The sequence below is a fragment of the Scyliorhinus torazame genome, chromosome 19 (genome assembly GCF_047496885.1).
Source record: "Scyliorhinus torazame isolate Kashiwa2021f chromosome 19, sScyTor2.1, whole genome shotgun sequence".
NCBI lineage: Eukaryota > Metazoa > Chordata > Chondrichthyes > Carcharhiniformes > Scyliorhinidae > Scyliorhinus > Scyliorhinus torazame.
This window is the reverse complement of record NC_092725.1, coordinates 32359941-32377270: the sequence shown is the minus strand read 5'-3', so window position 1 is coordinate 32377270 and position 17330 is coordinate 32359941.

Genomic DNA, 17330 nt, shown 5'->3' with positions numbered 1-17330 from the left:
CTTGCATGACTGTCAGTGTGGAATTTGCCCCACTCCCTGTGCCTGCGCGGGTTTGCTCCGGGTGCTCCAGTTGCCTCACACGAACAAAGGTATGCAGGTTAGGTGCTCTTGACCATGCCAAATTGCGGCTTCATGTACACAGGTTAGATAGGGCTACAGGGATTGGATGGGAAATGTGCCTGGTAGGTGTACAATTTCAGAGGTTCGGTGCACACTCAATGTGGAGAATGACCTTCTGCACAGTAGAGCTTCTATGATTTAACCTTCCCGCTTTGGACTCAGAGACCAAGTTGAAATTTGAGAGCAAATCTGAAACTATGGCTCTAACAACCACGGCCTTCTCTTTCAGTTTGATTCATGCTTTCCCACCATGCAACTCAATAATTTAACTGCTCCCATGGAATCAAGGAATCCCTGCACTCCACGAGGCCACTCGGCCTATCAATTCTGCACCAGTCCTTGGAAAGAACACCCTTCTTAAGCCCATGCTCTCCTCGTAACCGTTGAACCACACCTACACTTTTGGACACTGAGAGGCAATTTATGGCCCATCCACCTAACCTGGACATCATTGGACTGTGGGAGGAAAACGGAGCCCCCGAAGGAAACCCACGCAGACAAGGCAGGAATGTGCAAAGTCCACACAGTCACCTGAAGTCGGAATTGAACCCGGCTCCCAGGAGCTGTGACGCAGCAGTGCCAACCACTGTGCCACCGTGGCTGCCTTCCTCATTGTTCAAGTGCGTCCCCATATTTCACCCAGTGCCTACTGTTATGGCCTGAACACATCCTGGACCCGGGTCCCAAAACTTCCACCGACCCATCCCATCAGCATATGATTTCTCAGTAACTTAATCAGAAAACATATTCGTGTCTCTTCTGCCCAAAGCGTGTGTATTGAAAACAACTCTTATTCCCGATGTGATTTCTCATTGTCACCCTATATAAGAGATTCCATATCATGTGGGTAAGTCAGAAATATCGCAATTAACTCCCTGGAAATACTGATCAGGAAAATGTTTATGAGTAACGATTACTGCTGTGTCAGAGGTCAGACCGTACTGGCATGGTTAAAAACAGATCACTGTGGCTAATAGTCCTGAATTTCAGGGCGGCACGGTGGCGCAGCAGTTAGCACTGCTGCCTCATGGCGCCGAGGACTGCGGTTCTACCCCGGCCGCATGTCCCTGTTCTTGTGGGTTTGCGCATTGTTGCCACTACCCAAATACCTAAAGGGTAGGTGGATTAGCCACGCTACATTGTCCCTTCCTTGGGAAATAAAAGGTTGGGAACTCAGGAAAATGTGTGAGAGTAACGATTACGCTTGAGAAAGGGTCCAGTCAGCATTCTTCTGTTTAAAAACAGTTATTTGTGGTTAATAGTTCAGAAGCATTGCTCAATAAATGTTCCATAAACGTTGTTTTATTGTTATTTATACTATACACTTGATAGGAGTTCTAATGCAATTTGAGCAGTCTTGTTACATTCAACATAAGTTTCTGAGCACGAATAAGACTGAAATGCGGAAAATAAAATCCACTCCACCTGATATTAACGCGACGTCGTGAATTGGGTCCAGATGTGGGGCCCGCCTGGATTTGCTGTGAACAGAATTGGCATTTTAACAATGAAAAAGTATCTGCTTGTCAGGCGAAATTGTCATGGAGTTTTAGATAATAATTTAGGAAATGGAATTATAATGGAGATATAAATCACCAAACACATTAGCAGAACCAAATGTACAACCGAAAGCTGGGAGCCCAGATAGGCGGCATCCTCAACTCATTAGGACTACCACGTCGTACTTTCAATTGGAATCCTCTCCTATCATCAGACACCCTCTGCTCACTAGAGGCCTTCACCATACTCGTTTTCGCTGAATTCCGCGTAATACTGTCCCATTCTCTACACCAAAACAAACCTATTGAGCTGCTATCCACGCCAATTATTAATGCCTTAAATAGAGAGAGTGCGCGCAGATTCGTAATGGTTTTCAGGGCTTTTCACAGTAACTTAATTGCAGTGTTAATGGCAGCCTACTTGCGACAATAAAGATTATAATTATGATTAATGGTGGTTTAACAAAGGAAGGGTGCTTGGTTGGTTAAACAAAGAATAAAGAACAAAGAATAACGAAATGTACAGCACGACCTCCGGTTGCAGCTTTGCCTGGGTAGGTCGCACGTTAGGCAGCTCCCACCGTGAACGGACTTTTGGGCCCTTTTAAGGAGCCCCACCAGCACTTGGACGGCGATTCCCGGTGTGGGAAGGCAGCAGTGAGGTTCCCCCAGTGCTGTATGGAGTGGACCAGGAGCGGAACGGTCAAAAAGCGGCACTGGAAAAGAGAGGATAGCGGGTGCGGAAAAGCAAGATGGCGGCGGGTGGAGACCAGGCAGCGTGATCTCAGTGGTCTCAAGAGCAGGAGGAGTTTCTGAAAAGCTGCTTTGCGGAGTTGAAGGTGGAGATGTTGGCCCCATGAAGGCGTCGATCAAGAGGCTGGTGGAGACCCAGAGGGCGCAGGGGGCGGCGATTAAAGAGGTGCAGCAGAAAGCCTCTGATAACGAGGATGAGATCCTGGGCCAGGCGGTGAAAGCATTAGTGCTGCACAATAAATGGCAGGAGAAGTTCAAGGACATGGAAAACCGATCGAGGAGGAAGAATCTGCGGATTCTGGGTCTCCCTGAAGGCGTGGAGGGGTCGGATGTCGGGGTGTACGTGGCTACGATGCTGGGTACGCTGATGGGCGCGGGAGCCTTCCCGAGGCCCCTGGAACTGGATGGGGCACACATAGTACTGGCAAGGAAGCCAAGGGCAAATGAGCCGCCGAGGGCTGTGGTGGTGAGGTTTCACCGTTTCACCGACAGGGTGTGCCTTGAGATGGGTGAAGAAGGAGCGGAGTAGCAGGTGGGAGAACGCTGAAATCCGCATCTGCCAGGACTGCAGTGCAGAGCTGGCCAAGAAGAGGGCAGGATTCAACCGAGCCAAGGCGGTTCTCCATCGAAAGGGGGTGAAGTTTGGGCTGTGGCAGCCAGCATGGCTGTGGGTCACGCATCAGGACCGACACCACTATGTTGATACGCCAGGCGAGGCATGGACCAGCCTCCCAAATGAAATGCTGGTCTCAAATTAGTGGTTTGCGGTAGGTTAGGGGGATGCTGGGGAGTGGGAGGGGCGATTTGATTTAATGTGTGTGTTTTCTGGGTATGTGTATTGATTTGGGAGGAGCTGTTCCCGGCGTTTGAAGGGGTGAGTGGACGTCGGAGGCCCTGGGTCTTTGGCGATCGGCGGCAGAGGCGGGAGCAGCCGGGATCAGCAGGAGTCAGCTGACTTACGGGAGTGCAATGGGGGGTGCAGGGGGGGCTAAGCAATTGCCTGGCCGGTGGAGGGGGGATTAGGGGCGGGGGGATCTGGGTTGCTGCTGTACTGACTGAGGGGGAACTGGAGGTAAGAGGGAGAGTCGGGTCGGGGAGACCCCGTCTGGGGGGCTGGAGAGTGCGGGAGGCATGGGCACGTGGCTGGCCTAAGAAAGGAGTTGGCTAGTCGGCAGTGTGGGGGGGGGGGGAATAGTCCCCCGATCCAGCTGATCACGTGGAATGTGAGAGGCCTGAATGGGCCGGTCAAGAGGGCCCGGGTGTTTGCGCTCTTAAAGGGACTAAAGGCAGACGTCGCTGTGTTGCAGGAGACGCACCTGAAGGAGGCGGATCAGATCAGGCTGGGGAAGGGCTGGGTGCGACGAGACGGGGGGTCACAATCCTGGTGAGCAAGCGGGTGAAATTCGAGGCGTTGAGTATAGTGGATAATGGGGGCAGTTATGTGATGGTGAGTGGTAGGCTGCAGGGGGCATGGGTGGTGCTGGTGAATGTATATGCCCTGAATTGGGACGATCCAGGGTTCATGAAGCACATGCTCTACCAGATCCCAGATCTGGAGGCAGTGAACCTGATAATGGGGGGGGTGGGAGGACTTCAATACGGTACTGGACCCGACACTAGATCGATCTAGGTCGAGGTCGAGCAGGAGGCCAGCTGGTGCCAAGGTTCTGAGGGAGTTTATGGATCAGATGGGGGGAGTGGACCCGTGGAGGTTTGGCAGGCCAGCAGCGAGACAGTTCTCCTTCTTTTCCCATGTGCACAAGGCCTATTCACGAATAGACATCTTTGTGGTGAGTAGATTGATCCCAAGAGTGGAGGGGATGGTGTACTCGGCCTTAGCAATTTTGGACCATGTCTCGCAGTGGGTGGAGCTGGAGTTGGGAGAGGAGAGGGGCCAGCGCCCGCTGTGGCTCATGGATGTGGGACTGCTGGCGGATGAGGAGGTCTGTGGGCTGGTCCGAGGGTGCATTCAAAGGTACATAGAGGCCAATGATAAGGGGAGGTACCAGTGAGTGTGGTCTGGGAGGCGCTGAAGGTGGTGGTCAGTGGAGCGCTAATCTCAATCAGGGCTCACAGGGAGAAGAGGGAGAGGATGGAGAGGGAGAGATTGGTGGGGGAGATACTGAGGGTGGATAGGAGATACACGGAATCCCCTGAAGAGGGGCTGCTGGAGGAGCGCCGGAGCCTCCAAACGGAGTTTGATTTTCTGACTATGGGGAAAGGAGAGGCCCAGTGGAGGAAGGTGCAGGGGGCAGCATACGAGCATGGGGAGAAGGCGAGACGGACGCTGGCGCATAAGTTACATAGGAAGGAAGTGGTTCGGGAAATTGGAGGAATCAGGGACAGAGGGGGAAACACGGAGCGGAGTCCAGCCAAAATAAATTAGGTCTTTAGGGATTTCTACGGGAACCTGTACAAGCCAGGACTCAGAGGGGATGCGGCAGTTCCTAGACCAATTGAGGTTCCCGAGGGTGGAGGAGGGACAGGTCGAAGGTTTGGGGGCCCCGATTGGAATGGAGGAGCTGGTTAAGGGGTTGGGGAGCATGCAGGTGGGCAAGGCCCAGGGCCGGATGGGTTCCCGGTCGAGTTCTATTGGAAGTTTGTGGAACTGTTGGGTCCATTGCTGGTGAGAACCTTCAACGAGATGAAGGAAGAAGGGTTACTTCCCCCGACGATGTCGCGGGCACTGATCTCGCTTATCCTCAAGCGGGACAATGACCCGCTGCAGTGTGGTTCGTATAGCACGATTTCGCTCCTCAATGTGGACGCTAAGTTGTTGGCGAAGGTCCTGGCCATTAGGTTTCAGGATTGTGTCCCGGGAGTGATAAACGAGGACCAGACGGGGTTTGTGAAGGGCAGGCAATTGGATGCAAATGTGCGGAGGCTCCTGAATGTGATTTTAATGCCCTCGAAGTGGTGGCGGCAGAGAAGGCCTTTGATCGGGTGGAGTGGGAGTACCTGTGGGAAGTGCTGGGCAGGTTTGGGTTCGGGGAGGGGTTCATCGGGTGGGTCAAATTGTTGTACCAGGCCCCGGTGGCGAGTGGATCGACATATCGGCTGAGGTCAGAGTACTTCAGACTGTACCGTGGGACGAAACAGGGGTGCCCCCTGTCCCCCCTGCTGTTTGCCCTGGCAATTGAGCCACTTGCCTTGGCACTAAGGGAGTCTAGAAACTGGAGGGGGTTGGTCCGGTGAGGGGAGGAGCATCGGGTCTCATTATATGCGGATGGCCTGCTTTTGTATATCGTGGATCCAGTAGAGGGGATGGCAGAGGTCATGCAGACCCTTAAGGAATTTGGAGACTTCTCGGGATACAAGCTCAATGTTGGGAAGAGCGAGCTCTTTGTGGTGCATCCGAGAGGTTAGGAGAAGAGGCTGGAGGAGCGGCTGCTCAAGAGGGTGGAGAGGAGTTTCTGGTATTTGGGTATCCAGGTGGCCAAGAGTTGGGGGGTCCTACATAAGCTCAACTTGGCGCAGTTGTTGGACCAGATGGAGGAGGACTTTAAGAGGTGGGATGTGTTGCCACTCTCCCTGGCAGGCAGGGTGCGGTCCGTTAAGATGACGGTCCTCCCTAGGTTCTTGTTCGTGTTCCAGTGCCTGCCCATTCTCATCCCTAAGGCCTTTTTCACGCAAGTGAGCAAGAGCATTATGGGGTTTGTATGGGGAAGTAAGACCCCAAGGGTTAAGAGACTGTTCTGGAGTGCAGTCGGGGGCGGGGTGGGGGGGAGGTGGCTGGCGCTGCCGAATTTGTGTAGCTATTACTGGGCAGCTAATGTGGCAATGATTTGGAAATGGGTAATGGAGGGAGAGGGGATGGCGTGGAAAAGACGAGAGGCGGCGTCATGTGTAGGTACTAGCCTGGGGGCACTGGTGACGGCACCGTTGCTGCTTCCGCCGATGAGGTACACCACGAGCCCGGTGGTAGCGGCGACATTGAGGATCTGGGGACAGTGGAGACGGCACGGGTGGGGGGGGGCCTCAATATGTAACAACCATAGGTTTGCACCGCGCAGGATGGATGGCAGATTCCTAAGTTGGCATCGGGCGGGAATTTAAATGTTGGGGGACTCATTCATTGATGGGACTTTTGCCAGTCTGAGGGCACTGGAGGAGAAATTTGGGTTACCCCCGGGAAATGCCTCGAGGTATATGCAGGTTAGGGCGTTTCTGAGGAGGCAGGTAGGGGAATTTCCACTGCTGCCTGCCCGGAGGATACAGGACATGGTGATTTCGGGCGTGTGGGTCGGAGAGGGTAAGGTCTCGGCGATATACCAGGAGCTGCAGGATGCGGAGGAAGCCTCGGTGGAGGAGCTGAAGGGCAAGTAGGAGAAGTTGCTGGGTGAGGAGCTGAATGAGGGCCTGTGGACTGATGCCCTGGGCAGGGTTAATTCCTACTCGTCTTGCACCAGGCTCAGCCTGATCGAGTTTAAAGTGGTGCACAGGGCGCAAATTACAGGGGAAATGATGTGTAAGTTTTTCGGGATAGAGGACAGGTGTGTGAGGTGTTCGGGGATCCAAGCAAACCACGCCCATATGTTCTGGGCGTGTCGGGTGCTTACAGGGTTTTGGAGAGGCTCCGCAAAGGCTATGTCCAAGGTCCTCGATACTCGGGTAAAACCGAGCTGGGGGATAGCAATATTTGGGGTGTCAGGCGAGCCGGGAGTGCAGGAGCCGAAAGAGGCCCGAGTTCTGGCCTTTGCCTCTTTGGTCGCCCGGAGAAGGATCTTACTAATGTGGAGGGACGCGAAGCCCTCAAGCATGGAGGCTTGGGTCAATGACATGGCGGGGTTTCTCAGATTGGAGAAGATGAAGTTTGCCTTGCGAGGGTCCTTGCAGGGGTTCTCCAGGCGGGGGCAACCGTTCCTTGACTTTCTCGCAGAACGTTAGGTGCAGGTCAGTAGCAGCAGCAACCAAGTGGGGGATGGGGGGCGGGGTTTCTTGTTTTGGTTTAGGTAAGGGGCGTTTGCCCCATTTTGTTCTTAATTTGTTAAATCGTTTAAGGGTTAGAGGATTAAGTTGCTTTGTTTGTTGGCGTATTGCCTTTTTTTTGTATCTTTTCTTTCCTTTTGGAGTGTTTTGTAAAAATTATTGAAAAACTTTGAATAAACATTTTTTTTTTAAGGAAATGTACAGCACAGGAACAGGCCCTTCGGCCCACCATGCCTGCGCCGACCATGCTGCCAGTCTATACTAAAACCTCTAAACTTCCGGGGTCCGTATCCCTCTATTGCCATCCTATTCATGGATTTGTCAAGATGCACCTGAAACGTCACTATCGTCCCTGATTCCACCACCTCCTCCGGCAGCGCGTTCCAGGCACCCACTACCCTCTGTGTAAAAAACTTACCTCATACATCTCCTCTAAACATTGCCCCTCGCACCATAAACCTATGCCCCCTAGTAATTGACCCCTCTACCCTGGGAAAAAGTCTCTGACTATCCACTCTGTCTATGCCGCTCATAATCTTGTAGACCTCTATCAGGTCGCCCTCAACTTCCTTTGTTCCAGTGAGAACAAACCAAGTTTATTCAACCTTTCCTCACAGCTAATGCCCTTTATACCAGGCAACATCCTGGTAAATCTCTTCTACACACTCTCTAAAGCCTCCACACCCTTCTGGTAGTGTGGCGACCAGAATTGAATAATATACTCCAAGTGTGGCCTAACTAAAGTTCTATGCAGCTGCAACATGACTTGCCATTTTTTATACTCAATGCCCCGGCCAATGAAGGCAAGCAGCTGTATGCCTTCTTGTCTACCTTCTCCACATATGTTGCCCCTTTCAATGACCTGTGGACCTGTATAAAAAGATCTCTCTGACTGTCAATACTCTTGAGGTACTACCATTCACTGTATATTCCCTACCTGCATTAGACCTTCCAAAGCGCATTACCTCACATTTGTCCGGATTAAACGTCATCTGCCATCTCTCCACCCAAGTCTTCAAACGATATAAATCCTGCTGTATCCTCTGACAGTCCTCATCGCTATCCGCAATTCCACCAACCTTTGTGTCTTCTACAAACTTACTAATCAACAAATAAACAAAACGATCAGTTGTTGAGGCAATGAATACAGAGATGCTTTGATGGGTTAATTCATTTAAACTTCAGGTTCAACCATTTCATATATGAAAAATGGCCTGCTCTAGACTCAAGCAACCAACTGCATTCTTTAATGAAAATGGTGATTCGTTGTATTATAGTTTGGTCGGTTGAGCAACTAAAGAATGTATTAGATTAATTCATGCAAAGAGTGGGTGAGTTGTTAATATGGGGAGTAGACTTGTTGTTTGCTGACAAAGAGTTATTTGATTAGGTTTGATTTCCAGCCTTATCGTTCAATGCATCCGTAGAATGTCGCTTCAGGGTTTTTGGCACAGCAAGGGTCAGTGTGAACCTGGGAAACACTAGCAGGTACAATGTGCTGTGAATAAACACGTGCCACAAACCAGGGTCAGATGCAGACTGAAGTGTGCCCTGTGTAGAAGTGGAGGTAGCTCACAGCTTATGCTATATCATGTAAATTAGCATACCCTGGATGTTACCAACAAACAGTTAACCCTGAATCGTCCATCCCTCTAAACTGCTTACATGTGATAACTGAAAAGGACTTAGTACACACAGAAGAGAGGCCGAGAGCATATTTTGCCTCTTTTCGCCTGGTGGTTTAAGGTCATGAAAATTTCTTCCGTTTACATGCATTCTCTCAATTTATTATACAACCCCCGTGTCTCGCAAAGCTGTCTGTTCTACACTGGGGCTCGCTTTGAACTTTTCAGAATAACGCCGTTTCGATCTGCAACCAGGTCTCAATATTTCAGTCATTTTGTCGTCATTTAGTACAGACAAATAAAATGTGGTGCATTTCCATCAGGAAAGGAAGAGGATCAGCAATATGATATATATTCAAATTTTAATAAGCTTAGGATACAGGAAGGCACGGTTGTCGATCTTCCCATATGGTTGAAGATAAGATCTCCGGTTCAGAAAGCATCCTGAAGAAATACGGGATCTGGTGCTGTCTTTAACGCCAAATATAGTATGTAAGCAATTCAGTTACAATGACCTGATGAGAAAACACTTTTTCATTGGGGTATCATCCCCAATTGTGCAAAGAAACTCGATGACCCTCCAAGTGTAATGTGTCAGTGTCACAGTTCGCAGAAGACACAAAGATGAGCGGTCGAGTAATGTGTGCAGAGGACACTGGAAGTCTGAAGAGGGGTATGGACAGTTAAGGTGAGTGGGCAAGGGTCTGGCAGATCAACGATAATGTTGGTAAATGTGGCCTGATCCATTTTGGTCGAAATAACAGCAAAATAGACTATTATTTAAATGTCAAAAACCTTAGGCATGCTGCTGTGCAGAGGGACCTGGGTGTCTTTGAGCATGAAACGCAAAAAAAGTTGTTTTGTGGGTGCAGCAGGTAATTGAGAAGGCAAATGGAATTTTCTCCTTCATTGCTAGAGGGATGGAGTTTAAAACCAGGGAGGTAATGTTGTATCTGTGCAGGTTACCGGCGAGGCAACACCTGGAGTATTGTGTACAGTTTTGGTCACCTTATTTCAGAAAGGATGTACGAGCACTGGAGATTCACTAAGTTGAATCCGGAGTTGAAAGAATTGGTTTATGAGGAGAGACTCAGTAGACAGGGACTATATTCATTGGAATTTAGAAGAATGAGGGGGGATCTTAGAGGAACATATAAAATGATGAAGGAAACATTTAAGGTAGGAGCATGGAGTTGTTTCCACCTACTAGGGAACAGGCAATTCTGGATTTGGTGATGTGTAATGAGGTAGACTTAATTAGGGAACTTATGATGAAGAAACCCGAAGGGACCAGTGACCACAATATGATAGAATTTGACCTGCAGTTTGAGAGGGAGAAGCTGGAATCAGATGTATTTGTATTACAATTAAATAAGGCTAACTAGAAAAACATGAGGGGGGAGCTGGCCAGAGTTGATTGGAAAACGAGCCTAGCAGGGAAGACAGAGAAACAGCAATGGCAGGGGTTTTGGGGGTCATTCGAGACACACAAGAGAAATTCATCCCAAGGAGGAGGAAACATGACTAGGGATGTCAAGAACAACATAAAAGCAAAAGAAAAAACATCCAAAGTGGCGTGAATTAGTGGGAAGCCAGAGGATTGGGAATCCTTTAAAAGCAAGTGGGGACAACTAACAAAGCAATATGGGGAGAGAAGATGAAATATGAGTGAAAGCTAGCTGGTAACATAATCGAAGATAGGAATAGTTTCTTCCAAGAGATAAAAGGTAACAGAGAGCCAATAATAGACATTGATATACTGGCAAATGTGGCTGGCGAAGTAATAATAGGAAACACCGAAATGGCAGAGGAGCTGAATAGTTACTTTGCATCAGCCTTCACTTCGGAGGACACCAGTGGGATGCCAGAGCTCCAGGAGAATCAAGGGGCAGAGGTGAGTGCAGTGACCATTACTGAGGAGAAAATCCTGGGGAAACTGAAAGGTCTGAAGGTGGATAAATCACCTCGACCAGATGGACTAGACCCCAGGGTTCTAAAAGAGATAGTTGGAGAGGTTGTGGAGGCATTGGTAATGATCATTCAGGAATCACTTGAGTCAAAGAAGGGTCCCAGAGGACTGTGAAGCAGCTAATGTGACACAACTGTTTAAGAAGGGAGGGGGCGAGAAGACTGGAAATTCTGGGCTGGTTAACCTGACTTTGGTCATTGGGAAGAGTCCATTATTAAAGATGAGATCGCAGAGTACTTGGAAGTGCATGATAAAATAGGACTGAGTCAGCACGGCTTTGTCAAAGGGATGTCATGTCTGCCAAATCACTTAGAGTCCTTTGAGGAGGTAACAAGGAAGTTAGACAAAGTAGAACCAGTGGATATGATTTGTTTAGATTTCTAGAAAACCTTTGACAAGGTGCCGCATAGGAGACTGTTAAACATGTTAAGAGCCCATGGTGTTAAGGTACGATCCTAGCACGGGTGGAGGATTGGCTGACTGGCAGAAGGCAGAGAGTGGAGATAAAGGGGTCTTTTTCAGGATGGCAGCCGGTGACTAGTGGTGTGCCTTATGGGTCTGTGCTGGGACCACAACTTTTGACAGTAGACATTAGTGATCTGGAAGAAGAAACTGAAGGAACTGTTGCTACATTTGCAGATGATACAAAGATCTGTAGAGAGACAGGTAGTATTGAGGAAGTATGGGGGCTGCAGAAGGATTTGGACAGGCTACCAGAGTGGGCAATGAGGTAGCAGATGAAATACAATGTGGAAAAGTGTGAAGGTATGCACTTTGGAAGGAGGAATGGAGGCACAGACTATTTTCTAAATGGGAAATGCTTGGGAAATGTGAAGCACAAAGGGACTTGGGAGTTCTTGTTCACGATTCTCTTAAGGTTATCGTGCAGGTTCAGTCGGCAGGTAGGAAGGTAAATGCAATGTTAGCATGCATATCGAGAGGGCTAGAATACAAGAGCAAGGATGTACTTCTGAGGCTGTATGTGGCTCTGGGCAGACTCCATTTGGAGCATTGTGAGCAGTTCTGCGCCCGGACCACAGAAAGTAGTTGAGGCCAGAACATTGTTTGATTTTGATTTGATTTGATTTATTGTCACATGTACCGAAGTACAGTGAAAAGTATTTTTCTCCGGTCGAAGAACGTCCACAGTACGTACATAGTAGACACTTTGTGTAATTTAAAGAAGGAATTAGATATAGCTCTTGGGGCTGAAGGGATCATGGGATATGGGGGGGAGGTGGCAGGATCAATGTATTGAACGCGGTGATTAACCATGGCCATAATGAATGGCGGAACAGGCTCAAAGGAAAGAATAGACTCCTCCTGCTTATGTTTTCTATTTCTTGTCTAAAGGCTAACTGGAGCCTTTGATTATCTCTGTGTTTGAGAGATCGAGGGCCTGATGTCAGTGTGGGACAGAGGGGAGAGTGCATATATGTGAGGATATTTGTGTCAGAAAGAGAAGGGGTCAGTGTGAGAACAGCTCAGACCAAGTCGTACTTTCATTGATTTCCACAACTAAGAGGCACTTTCCCGCAAGCGTACTGTTGGTGAGTGAATTAACAACCTGAGACTTGGCGGTTTCCAGAAACACACACACATGCTCAAACAAAGATGTGGAGATGCCGGCGTTGGACTGGGGTGAGCACAGTAAGAAGTCTTACAACACCAGGGGCGTCATTCTCCGACCCCCCGCCGGGTCAGAGAATGGCCGTTGGCCGCCATGAATCCCGCCCCCGCCCTCGCCGAAGTCTCCGGTACCGGAGATTGGGCGGGGGCGGGAATCGGGCCGTGCCGGTTGGCAGGACCCCCCGCTCAATTCTCCGGCCCGGATGGACCGAAGTCCCGCCCAGAAATTGCCTGTCCCGCCGGCGTAAATCACAGCTGGTATTTACCGGCGGGACCAGGCGGCGTGGGCGGGCTCCGGGGTCCTGGGGGGGGCGCGGGGCGATCTGGCCCCGGGGGGTGCCCCCATGGTGGCCTGGCCCGCGATCGGGGCCCACCAATCTGCGGGCGGGCCTGTACCGTGGGGGCACTCTTTCCCTTCCACCTCCGCCACGGCCTCTACCATGGCGAAGGCGGAAGAGACTCTCCCTACTGTGCATGCGCGGGAAACTGTCGGCGGCCGCTGACGCTCCCGCGCATGCGCCGCATTTCCGCGCCAGCTGGCGGGGCAACAAACGCCATTTCCGCCAGCTGGCAGGGCGGAAATCCCTCCGCCGCCGGCCTAGCCCCTCAATGTCGGGGCTCGGCCCCCAAAGGTGCGGAGTATTCCGCACCTTTGGGACGGTGCGATGCCCGTCTGATTGGCGCCGTTTGTGGCGCCAGTCGGCGGACATCGCACCGTTGGGGGAGAATTTCGCCCCAGGGGCGAGATTCTCCGACCCCCCGCCGGGTCGGAGAATCGCCGGGGGCTGGCGTGAATCCCGCTCCCGCCGGTTGCCGAAGTCTCCAGCACCGAATATTCGGCGGGGGCGGGAATCGCGCCGCGCCGGTTGGTGGGCCGCCCCGCACGATTCTCAGGCCCGGATGGGCCGGAGTCCCGCCGCTAAAATGCCTGTCCCGCTGACGTAAATTAAACCACCTACCTTACTGGCGGGACAAGACGGCGCGGGAGGGCTCCGGGGTCCTGGGGGGGGCGATGGGGAGATCTGGCCCCGGGGGGGGCGCCCCCATGGTGGCCTGGCCCGCGATCGGGGCCCACCGATCCGCGGGCGGGCCTCTGCCATGGGGGCACTCTTTCCCTTCCACCTCCGCCATGGTCTCCACCATGGCGGAGGCAGAAGAGACTCCCTCCACTGCATGAATGGGAAGCTGTCAGCGGCCGCTGACGCTCCCGCCCAGGCGCCGCCCGGAGATGTCATTTCCGCGCCAGCTGGAGCGGCACCAAAGGCCTTTTCCGCCAGCTGGCGGGGCGGAAATCCCTCCGGCGCCGGCCTAGCCCCTCAATGCTGGGGCTCGGCTCCCAAAGATGCGGAGCATTCCGCACCTTTGGGGCGGCGCGATGCCCGTGTGATTTGCGCCGTTTTGGGCGCCAGTCGGCGGACATCGCGCCGTTTCCGGAGAATTTCGCCCCAGGTTAAAGTCCACCAAGTTTGTTTCAAACACTAGCTTTCGGAGCACTGCTCCTTCCTCAGGTGAATTAAGAGATATGTTCCAGAAACATATATATAGACAAATTCAAAGATGCAAGACAATGCTTAGAATGCGAGCGTTTGCAGGTAATTAAGTCTTTACAGATCCAGAGATGGGGTAACCCCAGGTTAAAGAGGTGTGAATTGTCTCAAGCCAGGACAGTTGGCAGGATTTCACAAGCCCAGGCCAGATGGTGGGGGATGAATGTAATGCGACATGAATCCCAGGTCCCGGTTGAGGCCGCACTCATGTGTGATGAATCTGGCTATAACTTTCTGCTCAGCGATTCTGCTTTGTTGCGCGTCCTGAAGGCCGCCTTGGAGAACGCTTACCCAGAGATCAGAGGCTGAATGCCCTTGACTGCTGAAGTGTTCCCCGACTGGAAGGGAACATTCCTGCCTGGTGATTGTTGCTCGATCTCCTTTCATTCGTTGTCGCAGCGTCTGCATGGTCTCGCCAATGTACCACGCTTCGGGACATCATTTCCTGCAGCGTATGAGGTAGACAACGTTGACCGAGTCGCACGAGTATGTACAAAACAGAGAAAAAAACACACACACACAAACGTACATACCGGCATAAACAAAAATCCGCAGATGTACGACGCACTCTAAAATTCTAACTGCATCACTATTCATTTATTGTTACTGAACCACAAAGGTTGAGAGAAGAATTGACGAGGAAAGTACGACTGACATGGACAGAATAGAGGAGGAATATGAGAATAACAGAACAGATAATCCGGATACCATCTACTGACATTTAAATTGTTAGAGGAGAGGCTGTGGCCTATTCAAGACAATCAGATATGTTCTGGAAGGTTCGAGGCAATGCTATAATAATAGGCATGGACTTTGCCACGGTAAAAAGAATGTCAACGAGATGCGGTACATATAAATCGAAGATGTGAAACTTTTACACAGAATGTGCTGAAAAAAATAGAAGAAGTGAGTGGATATAGAACCTTGCACAGATACCTTCCATTCCAGGTTCCTAAAGGAAACAGTGCAAGGGGAGCAATGAAAGTCCCTGCCTAATGTGAGGCAGACCCTACAGCGTTAACGAGGGGCCACTATGAAAGATTCATTGATGAAATTATGTCAGGACAGCACAAATAACTAGAGGCCAATTAGTTAAGCATTCTTCTTGCCTGCAGTTCTAGAAACAAAAATAGGTGAGTAATTTAATTATTTGTGCTTTTAATCTTCTTATGGGTTGGACAAATCTAATTAGCCGCAATACTGTAGAGAGGGAATTCTTGGAATGTATACGGGATGGTTTTCCGAATGAATGCGTTGAGAAACCAAACAAAGAATAGTCGATTCTGGACTGATACTGTTAAATGAGCAGTGAATCTTTGGCAATATAGTTGTGCTAGTCCCGTTGGGGATCAGCGACTGTAACATGATGGAATATTTCATCAGAATGGAGTGTGATTCTGGAACTGGGGTCCTGAATCTTAATAAAGAAAATGACGACGATATGAAATGCGACTTGGATAGGATAGATTGACAAACATTACTTAACGGGGTGATGGTGGACAGCCGATGGCAAACATTCAACGAACTGCATAAGTCTTTTATGGGAAATCTTTAGGGGGCAACAGAATGCTACTAAAAAAGTTATAAAGGAGAGTAAAATAGATTATGAGAGTAAACTTGCTCAGAATATAAAACAGATAGTAAAAGTTTCTACAAATATATAAAACAAAAAAGCGTGGATAAGGTAAATATTGGTCCTTTAGAGGATGAGAAGGGAGGTTTAATAATGGGAGATGAGGAAATGGCTGAGGAACTGAACAGGTTTTTTGGGTCGGTCTTCACAGTGGAAGACACAAATAACATGCCGGTGACTGATGGAAATGAAGCTATGACAGGTGAGGACATTGAGACGATTGTTATCACTAAGGAGGTAGTGATGGGCAAGCTAATGGGGCTAAAGGCAGGTAGGCCTCCTGGCCCTGATGGAATGCCTCCCAGAGTGCTAAAAAAAAGATGACTAGAGAAATTGCAAATGCACAAGTGATAATTTACCAAAATTCACTAGACTCTGGGGTGGTCCCGGCGGATTGCAAATTAGCAAACGTGGCACCACTGTTTAAAAAGGGAGGTAGGCAGAGAGCGGGTAATTATTGGCCAGTTAGCTTAACTTTGGTTATAGGGAAATGCTGGAATCTATCATCAAGGAAGAAATAGCGAGACAGCTGGATAGAAATTGTCCCATTGGGCAGGCGCAGCATGGGTTCATAAAGGGCAGGTCGTGCCTAACTAATTTAGTTTTGAGGACATTACCAGTGTGATAGATAACGGAGAGCCAATGGATGTGGCATATCTGAACTTCCAGAAAGCTTTTGACAAGGTGCCGCACAAAAGGTTGCTGCATGAGTTAAAGATGCATGGCATTAATGGTAAAGTAGTAGCATGGATAGAGGATTGGTTAATTAATGGACAGCAAAGAGTGGGGATTAATGGGTGTTTCTCTGGTTGGCAATCAGTAGCTAGTGGTGTCCTTCAGGGATCAGTGCTGGGCCCACAACTGTTCACAATTTACATTGATGATTTTGAGTTGTGGACCAAGTGCAATGTGTTCAAGTTTGCAGACGACACTAAGATGAGTGGCAAAGCAAAAAGTGCAGAGGATACTGGAAGGCTGCACAGGGATTTGGATAGGTTAAGTGAATGGGCTAGGGTCTGGCAGATGGAATAAAGTGTTGACAAATGTGAGGTTATCCATTTTGGTAGGAATCACAGCAAAAGGGATTATTATTTAAATGCTAAAATATTAAAACATGATGCTGTGCAGAGAGACCTGGGTGTGCTAGTGCATGAGTCACAAAAAGTTGCTATACAGGTGCAACAGATGATTAAGAAGGCAAATGGAGTTTTGCCCTTCATTGCTAGAGGGTTGGAGTTTAAGACTAGGGAGGTTATGCTGCAATTGTATAAGGTGTTAGTGAGGCCACACCTGGAGTATTGTGTTCAGTTTTGGTCTCCTTACCTGAGAAAGGACGTACTGGCGCTCGAGGGTGTGCAGAGGAGATTCACTAGGTTAACCCCAGATCTGAAGGGGTTGGATTACGAGGAGAGGTTGAGTAGACTGGGACTGTACTCTTTGGAATTCAGAAGGATGCGGGGCGGCGGGTGGGGGGGGGGATGGTCTTATAGAAACATATAACGTTATGAAGGAAATAGAGAGGATAGATGCGGGCAGGTTGTTTCCAATGGCGGGTGAAGAATTTCTTTTGAAGAATACAAGTATTAAGGGTTATGGTGTTGAAAGAACAAAGAACAAAGAAAATTA